Source organism: Palaemon carinicauda, chromosome 12 (genome assembly GCF_036898095.1).
Source record: "Palaemon carinicauda isolate YSFRI2023 chromosome 12, ASM3689809v2, whole genome shotgun sequence".
Taxonomy (NCBI): domain Eukaryota; kingdom Metazoa; phylum Arthropoda; class Malacostraca; order Decapoda; family Palaemonidae; genus Palaemon; species Palaemon carinicauda.
In genome coordinates, this window is record NC_090736.1 from 157,166,173 (window position 1) to 157,176,159 (window position 9,987).

Below are 9,987 nucleotides of genomic sequence, written 5' to 3' on the forward strand. Positions count from 1 at the left end.
TTTGTGCTTAAGGTTTTTCAACAACGAGAACTTTAATATTGAATGGCATTCTGAGAAAACTTCCCCTAACCCCCCCTTAAACGAATGCATGATTCGTGAGATTCCGGATTCATGATGAATGATATTGCAAAAACTCCCCCCTATGAATCGTGAGAACGTATTCGTCTACTTTCGAATGAGAACGATCAAAGAAACTCGCTGCGAAGTCTTTAAGGTCGATCTGACGCTTTCAATCATGATGATTTCCGTCCAACTGAGTCGAGAGAAATTCTTAGCGTTATTGTGTTCAATGTCCATATTTTCATCACTCGTGTATTAACCCTTTTACGCCCAAAAGGACTTACTGGTACGTTTCACAAAAGCCATCCCTTTACCCCCATGGACGTACCGGTACGTCCTTGCAAAAATATGCTATAAAATTTTTTTTTCATATTTTTGATGATTTTTTGAGAAAATTCAGGCATTTTCCAAGAGAATGAGACCAACCTGACCTCTCTATGACAAAAATTAAGGCTGTTAGAGTAATTTAAAAAAAAATATACTGCAAAATGTGCTGGGAAAAAAATAACCCCCTGGGGGTTAAGGGTTCGGAATTTCCAAATAACCTGGGGGTAAAAGGGTTAAGCTGTCTTCGCTTGATTATCATTCTTATACGCTTGCTTAAAAGAACTTTTCGTTGTTCAATAGTGAGTGTTTACCAGGATATACTTCAGCTACTAGATAAATCTCTTAAAGGAGATATGCTTTAATTATAAAATCTAATAGTTCATCCAAGCGATACTTTCTTTTGATAGAGAAAGGATGTTTAGATTTCAACTCTAAGCCTACTCAGATATTTTTTGGCCTTTGATTCAGAATCCTGTTGGGTAACGGTTATTATACATATATCTTTTCAGAGCAAAAATTATCAACGTAGAGAATAGATAAAGGTTATTTTACAAAAAAAAAAATCAATGTTGAAATTAAACCATGAGTTCTTAAAGGATGACAAATTCTCAACAAACTGTGATTTTTATCAGAACTGAACTTACTTGAAAGCTAAATTAAAATATCAGACCGGACTTCAAAAGCGTGGACGTCTCTCTGCAAGCAGCAATCTAGAAAGAGAAATGCAAAAAAAAAAAAATATATATATAGATATACATACAGTATATCGGCTGTTTTAGGGAAGACCTTGTTTCCGCGACCACTTGAAAAGAAAAGGAAAACTGTATTGAAATACCCCCACTTTCTCCCTCTTTGAATAAGATTATAGAACACGTAACGCACCGTGATAGACTAATCCTACTCTATCCCCCGCCCCACCGTCTCAACTAAGACTATAATCCTTCCCCCAGCCCCCTAGATCCTACCTCCACCCTCATCTCTACTAGACTTGTCTATTCTAACACATCCTAGGGAAGTCTTTTTTAATAAGCACAATAATTCACCTAATTATCATTATTATGATTATTGTTATGAATTAGCCTGGGCGCGTTCATATTGAACGACGTCGCCAGGCGTCACCTATTTCGATAATGCCATTTTTCAATGTATCTTTAGCATGATGCTGTTGTTTGTTCGTTTGTTTGTTTGTCATTTTATACTACCGAGTGGGACTACTGTGTGTAAGGGTATTGTCCCATCACTAAGGAAATTAGATACATTATTATGAAATGAAAAAAAAGGTAAGAATACCATTTCTGGTCTTCACCCTTTCTGTCCTGGAAGTGCTATATTAAGGGAGCTGGATATATATATATATATATATATATATATACAGCTTATATAAGCAAATAGATAAAACATATATGTATATATGTACATATAATTCTATTTGATATCTACATGCCACGTTTGTTACCATTTTTATTTCTATTATTTACTTCTTTACGGTAGCATTTGTAAGATGTTATTTTACTTCCTGGAGACATCTAGGGTGAAGCCATGTACATATAAAATAAACAGCGCGATTTTAGCTCAAAAATCACCTCTAAGCGTCTGTACTTAAACAGAGGAGACTGAAGGGAAGTGTCAACTGTATCAAATTTTATGTTTTATATGTAAAATGTGCCACAATAAAAATTTTATGTTATAGTTAGATCAGTTTTATTAACCCTTTTACCCACAGGCTATTTGGAAGTTTCCAACCCTTAACCCCCAAGGGGTTATTTTTTTCCCAGCACATTTTGCAGTATATTTTTTTTAAATTGCTCTAATAGCCTTAATTTTTGTCATAGAGAGGTCAGATTGGTCTCATTCTCTTGGAAAATGCCTGAATTTTCTCAAAGAATTATCCAAAATATGAAAAAAAATTTATAGCATTTTTTTGCAAGGACGTACCGGTACGTCCATGGGGTAAAGGGATGGCTTTTGTGAAACGTACCTGTACGTCCTTTGGGGGTAGAATGGTTAAGATCGCCTTCCTCAAGAGCTCACATACCTTTGGTAGAAAAAGGGGTATAAAGTCTTATGGATATATGATGAATGTTTTTGCTCAAGTTTGGAGGAGGATTACCTTGTAAAGGATGTACTGTTTTGGTTAGACACAACTTTTGGAGCCTTTGTAGTTTCTTGGGATGCACCAGGTGTAAAATTTCAAAAGTTGTGACGGAAAATTGCACTTTTAAAGAGAAACAATCATATGTACAAAACCCTATTCTAATGTTCCCTACCTAACCTAACCTACGAGCCGAATCCTTACCTACTTACGTATACTAGGGGCTACGCCCTCTGCGATACCCTTAGACTCCCATACTTTTAGCCTACTCTTGGTATCCTAGGGACTATGGCCTCTACGACACCCTTACACTCCCATATTCTAACCTACCCTTAAAGAGTCACAAACCTTTATTTCCTTCCCAACTGGCTTCACTCCTAACAAGATAACACTAAATCATATTTCATGAATTATAAAACTAGCTTCATAATGCTGATTTCAGACCAAGGCAAACAACTACATAACCATATAAATTAAATCGATTTGAAAAGTTATAAGAATTTGTACACCTGTCCAAATAAACTACATTCACCCCAACTTTTGACGGAACCACAAACTCTCTCTCTCTCTCTCTCTCTCTCTCTCTCTCTCTCTCTCTCTCTCTCTCAGGCCTTCTGCAACCTTCAATAGTCGACTAACATCCAAGTAACAATTTCAAAGTTTAAGTGAACTGAGGCATACTGGAACATGGACCACTCATATTGCCAGATGACCCGTTAATCATAACAACACGAAGGTATCCATAACATGAGAGAGAGAGAGAGAGAGAGAGAGGAGAGAGAGAGAGAGAGAGAGAGAGAGAGAGGGCCACAATGTATTGTAAAGAAATTTGGGCCAGACCACTCCTTTCTTTTGAGTAAATTCTGCATCTGATCCAGAAATGTTAAAGTCCAGTAATTGATTAACCTTGATTTAAATTTAAAACAAGGTAACTTTACCACGGAAAATATATCATAAACATTAAGTGAGTAAACCTATTTTCAAGTTTTTACGCAGATTAAGAAATTCTTCTGCATTGCTTTCTATGAAAGGCAACAAACATTATACACACACATATATATATATATATTATATATATATGTAATATATAATATATATATATATATATACAGTATATTATATATATGCACACACGGGTTGTGGTACATCAGTAGTCTGCCACGGGACTTTAACGAATTAAACCTATCCAAGTTTGACAAAATCCCCGATAGATGGCTCTGCCACCCCTACGAACAGAGACTAGGTAAGTTGCTGTTGTGACAAAGTGTTTCAGTATTTAAACTATGAATTTCTGGGGCCGCATTTTATCCCTGATTCTGTATAAGGGCACCAATCTGTGAATATCTCCAAATAGGAAATGGGAGCGGAATATGTATGTCTACATGTATACGTATCTTCCCTACATTATAGAGAGCTAAGCGTCTGGTTATATACATAAATGTATATGCAATATATCCCCTTCCTATCATGCTCAACGGCATTCCCAGACGTATGAGAAATCGGTCTCTGCCAGGTTCTCTGGTAGGGGGAGAGGGAGTAACCCGAGAGGTACACTCGGGAACCACAAGTTAGAAAAGGGAGATGGGTGGGAAAGGTTGAATCTGTGTGTGTTTCTGTGTGCGTGTGTGTGTTTGCACGTGAATATCCGGCTGAATATTTAGCAGTCTTTTACCAGCTCGAGTACACTATAGCATATAAAGATGGAGTTATCAATAGTAAATTTCATTTAAAGACCAATCTTGTTTCTATATTTCTTGATATTTCTTTTGCATAAGTGAGGACCCAATTGTGATCATATGAATCTTGAGACAACATCTACACCACTTGACTAATAATTCGTTCTCATACGATTTTCTCTGCTTTAGTGTCAAGAAAATTGTGGTCTACATCCAGGAGATTATATTGATGCAAAGAGAGTAGCATCATCTGCATATGCAATAAGCTTGTTTTTTAGGCCAAACCACATACTTATATAGTTTGAAAGGTAATGGTCAAGAACACTACCATAAGGAACACCAGATGGTATCCCTTGGAAAGCCAAAGTCTTAGGGCTACAAGAGGCTTTTTATATCTTCACAACAGTACCGCACTTGAGGTGATGACCCCAGTGCCACACTTGGGGTGATGACCCCAGTGCCACATTTAAGGTGATGACCCCAGTGCCACACCTGAGGGGATGACCCCAGTGCCACACTTGTGGTGATAACCCCAGTGCCACACTTGAAGTGATGACCCGTGATGAAATAAAGCTGACTAATGTAAACCAATGGCATGTCCTTTTCCATATGTAAATACTTGATTCTTAACTTACTAATAATATCGATTAATGCAAGCAATTTTTCTTCATCAAGCAGTTTTTCTTCAGCAAGCAATTTTTCTTCAACAAGCAGGTTTTCTTCACCAAGTAATTTTTCTTATCCAGCATTATTTCTTAAGCAAATAATTTTTATTCAGCAAGAAAACTTTCCTTAGGCAAGCAGTTTTTCTTATACAAGCAGTTTTTCTTACGCAAGCATTTTTTCTGATTCAAGCAATTTTTCCTAAGCAAGCAATTTTCCTTAAGCAAACAATTTTTCTTCAGCAAGTAATTTTTCTTTAGGCAGAACTACATAAAGACTTATAACAAAAATGGCTAAAAAGTGTTACACCTTATCAATTCCCTCTTCAGTAAAATAAGTTATCTAAATATTGTTAGAAGTCAGAGAATATTATTCTCCTCTTCTCCTCTCCCATTAAACAGACATTCCGCTTAGCGAGATAGTTTAACTAGAAATTTTCCCGTTAGTTCTAGTCCATATTGTTAAATTTTCAGGCACGAGAAAAATGTGGCGCTGAAAACATTTGTTGCTGGTAGTGCAAAGCATTTATGGTGGCGAATTCTTTCTCTATTTATTCAGCAGTCCACGCCATATATTCTAACAGACAGCTATTACAATTAGTACAGTTAGGAGTCGCGGTATGTAGCACACTCGAGCTTTTGGATGTTTTGTGTGAAGGCTTTGGACATTGTTTTCTTTCCCGAAAATGATTGAATAAAATTGCTTTTTGTAGGTCATTGAAGTTGGTGTTGATCAGATGTTGGGTCTTGTCTTGCGTGACTCTATTGTGAGGCTTGCTTTAAAGCAGAGGTTCCCAACCTTGAGTACTTTGAGGCTTGGATACCCAATCTTGGGTGCTTCGAGTCTGAGGTTCCCAACCTTGGGTGCTTCGAGTCTGAGGTTCCCAACCTTGGGTGCTTCGAGTCTGGGGCTCCTAACCTTAAGTGCTTCGGGTCTGGGGTTCCCAACCCTAAGTGCTTCGAGTCTGGGGTTCCCAACCCTAAGTGCTTCGAGTTTGAGGTTCCCAACCTTGGGTGCTTTGAGTTTGGGTTCCCAACCTTGAGTGCTTTGAGTTTGGGGTTCCCAACCTTGGGTGCTTCGAGTCTGAGGTTCCCAACTTTGGGTGCTTCGAGTCTGAGGTTCCCAACCTTGAGTGCTTTGAGTTTGGGGTTCCCAGCCTTGGGTGCTTCGAGTCTGAGGTTCCCAACATTAAGTGCTTCGAGTCTGGGGTTCCCAACCCTAAGTGCTTCGAGTCTGAGGTTCCCAACCTTGGGTGCTTTGAGTTTGGGTTCCCAACCTTGAGTGCTTTGAGTTTGGGGTTCCCAACCTTGGGTGCTTCGAGTCTGAGGTTCCCAACTTTGGGTGCTTCGAGTCTGAGGTTCCCAACCTTGAGTGCTTCGAGTCTGAGGTTCCCAACCATAGACGCTTCGAGTCTGAGGTTCTCAACTTTGGGTGCTTCGAGTCTAGGGTTCCCCACATTAAATGCTTCAAGTCTGAGGTTCCTAACCTTAAGTGCTTCGAGTCTGGGGCTCCTAACCTTAAGTGCTTCGGGTCTGGGGTTCCCAACCCTAAGTGCTTCGAGTCTGGGGTTCCCAACCCTAAGTGCATAGAGTTTGAGGTTCCCAACCTTGGGTGCTTTGAGTTTGGGTTCCCAACCTTGAGTGCTTTGAGTTTGGGGTTCCCAACCTTGGGTGCTTCGAGTCTGAGGTTCCCAACTTTGGGTGCTTCGAGTCTGAGGTTCCCAACCTTGAGTGCTTTGAGTTTGGGGTTCCCAGCCTTGGGTGCTTCGAGTCTGAGGTTCCCAACATTAAGTGCTTCGAGTCTGGGGTTCCCAACCCTAAGTGCTTCGAGTCTGAGGTTCCCAACCTTGGGTGCTTTGAGTTTGGGTTCCCAACCTTGAGTGCTTTGAGTTTGGGGTTCCCAACCTTGGGTGCTTCGAGTCTGAGGTTCCCAACTTTGGGTGCTTCGAGTCTGAGGTTCCCAACCTTGAGTGCTTCGAGTCTGAGGTTCCCAACCTTAGACGCTTCGAGTCTGAGGTTCTCAACTTTGGGTGCTTCGAGTCTAGGGTTCCAAACCTTGAATACTTCGAGTTTGGGGTTCCCAACCTTAGGTTCTTCGAGTCTATTGTTTCAAAGTTTAAGTACTTCGATTTTGGGGTTCCCAACCTTAAGTGCTTCGGCTGGGGTTCCCAACCTTGGGTGCTTCGAGTCTGGGGTTGCAAACCTTGAGTACTTCGAGTTTGGGGCTCCCACCCTTAAGTGCTTCGAGTCTAGGGTTGCAAACCATGAGTACTTAGAGTTTGGGGCTCCCACCATTAAGTGCTTCGAGTCTGGGGTTCCCAACCTTAGGTGCTTCGAGTCTAGGGTTCCAAACCTTGAATACTTCGAGTTTGAGGTTCCCAACCTTAGGTTCTTCGAGTCTATTGTTTCAAAGTTTAAGTACTTCGATTTTGGGGTTCCCAACCTTAAGTGCTTCGGCTGAGGTTCCCAACCTTGGGTGCTTCGAGTCTGGGGTTGCAAACCTTGAGTACTTCGAGTTTGGGGCTCCCACCCTTAAGTGCTTCGATTCTAGGGTTGCAAACCATGAGTACTTCGAGTTTGGGGCTCCCACCCTTAAGTGCTTCGAGTATGGGGTTCCCAACCTTGGGTGCTTCGAGTCTAGGGTTCCAAACCTTAAGTACTTCAAGTTTTGGGTTCCCACCCTTAAGTGCTTCGAACCTAGGGTTCCAAACCTTGAGTACTTCTAATCTGGAGCTCCCAATATGGGCGCTTCGAGTCTGGGGTTCCCAAGCTGGGGTACATGTAGCCCCAGTGGTAAATTTTTTACTCATATCATTATCCTTTATTATTACTGGCAATGATACAACCCTGTTGGAAAAGCAAGATGCTATGAGCCCAAGGGCTCCTACAAGGAAACACATCCCAGTAAGGAAAGGCAATGAGGAAATAAACTACAGCTGTGGACATTATTTTCTTTCCCGGAAGGATTAAATAAATGCTTTTTGTAGGTCATTAAAGTTAGTGTTGATCAGATAATGGGTCTTTGTCTGGGATGTCCCTTTCTTTAAAGCAGGGGTTCCAAACCATGGTGCTTCGAGTCTTGGGTTCCCAACCTGGGGTACATGTAGCCCCAGTGGTACATTTTTACTCTTATTATTATTATTATTATTATTATTATTATTATTATTATTATTATTAATATTATTATTATTATTATTCTCTAAGCTACAACCCTAGTTGGAAAAGTAGGATGCTATAAGCCCAGGGGCTCCAACAGGGAAAATAGCCCAGTGAGGAAAGGAAACAAGGAAAAATAGTCTAAGAACAGTAACATTAAAATATCTCCTATATAAAACATATAAACTTAACAAAACAAGAAGAAGTGAAATGAGATAGAATAGTGAGCAACAACCCTAGTTGGAAAAAGCAGGATTCTATGAGCCCAAAGGGCTCCAACAAGGAAAAACATCCCAGTGAGGAAAAGCAGTAAGGAAATAAACTACAAGAGAAATAATGAATAATCAAAGTATAATATTTCAAGAACAGTAACAATATTTATATAAATCTTTCATATATAAACTATAAAAACTTCAATAAAAGAAGAGGAAGAGAAATGAGATAGAATTGTGTCCCCGAGTGTACCATCAAGCAAAGGATCAAAGAAAATAGCCAGTACTATGCAATACATGATGTAATCTGTTGTGAGAATGATTAATTAAATTATATCACAATGTTAAATTTATTGGTTCTCTTTTTCATCCTCAATTTTAGAGGGAAACAGAGAGGATTTTATGATTTATTTTAATTTGAATAAACGTTTGAGTGATTTCAACATATGTATAAAGGATTAATACAATTACCTGACTTGTCATTTCCATTCCTCTTTAGAGGCAAAGATTTTTTTTTTTTGATAATAACGGATATTCCATGCGAACTTCATACAGGTAGTTCGTTCTCTCTCTCTCTCTCTCTCCTCTCTCTCTCTCTCTCTCTCTCTCTCTCTCTCAACAAGTGACCCTTCACCAGCATGTAGTAAGGTAAGTACGTATGTTTTAATTTTTTTTTTTTTTTTAACTGAACAAATCAATAATATCCATACCGAAGAGGCAACGAAATATCTCGAAACATTTTGAAAATAATTCACTTAATGTGGTTTTAACATTCCTTTCCAAATTCTGAGTCTAAATTACCACATTTTCACAGATTCATTATCATTACGATTCAAATTTGCCTCAACTGTTCCTCATTCATAATGAAGCAATAAGTTTAAAAACATACGTAATTACATTATTACATGCTGATGAAGGGTCACTTGTCGAGAGGGGAGGAGAGAGAGAGAGAGAGAGAGAGAGAGAGAGAGAGAGAGAGAGATAATTTATATTAATAGCTTTGTCTTACTTCTGGAGTTTAAGCTCTGGCTGATTCAGTGACTACGAATCTCTGATTATTGCGTAGCTTGTGTGTGTGTGTGTGTGTGTGTGTGTGAGAGAGAGAGAGAGAGAGAGAGAGAGAGAGAGAGAGAGAGAGAGAGAGAATTTATATTAATAGCTTTGTCTTACTTCTGGAGTTTAAGCTCTGGCTGATTCAGTGACTACGAATCTCTGATTATTGCTTAGCTTGTGTGTGTGTGTGTGTGTGTGTGTAAGAGAGAGAGAGAGAGAGAGAGAGAGAGAGAGAGAGAGAGAGAGAGAGAGGATTATCAAAAGGCATGAAACAGAGAGACAGAGAGATGATCCTCCAAAACTAGAGAGAGAGAGAGAGAGAGAGAGAGAGAGAGAGAGAGAGAGAGAGAGAGGATTATCAAAAGGCATGAAACAGAGAGACAGAGAGATGATCCTCCAAAAGTAGAGAGAGAGAGAGAGAGAGAGAGAGAGAGAGAGAGAGAGAGAGATTTGTTTATACAATACATACATAAAAACGTAATTAGGAATTAAATTTTGCAATGAGAGAGAGAGATTTATTCATACAAGATACAATGAGAGAGGGAGAGAGAGAGAGAGAGAGAGAGAGAGAGAGATTTGTTTATACAATACATACATAAAAACGTAATTAGGAATTAAATTTTGCAATGAGAGAGAGAGAGATTTATTCATACAAGATACAATGAGAGAGAGAGAGAGAGAGAGAGAGAGAGAGAGAGAGAGGGGGGATTATCAAAATGCATGAAACAGAGAGACAGAGAGATGATCCT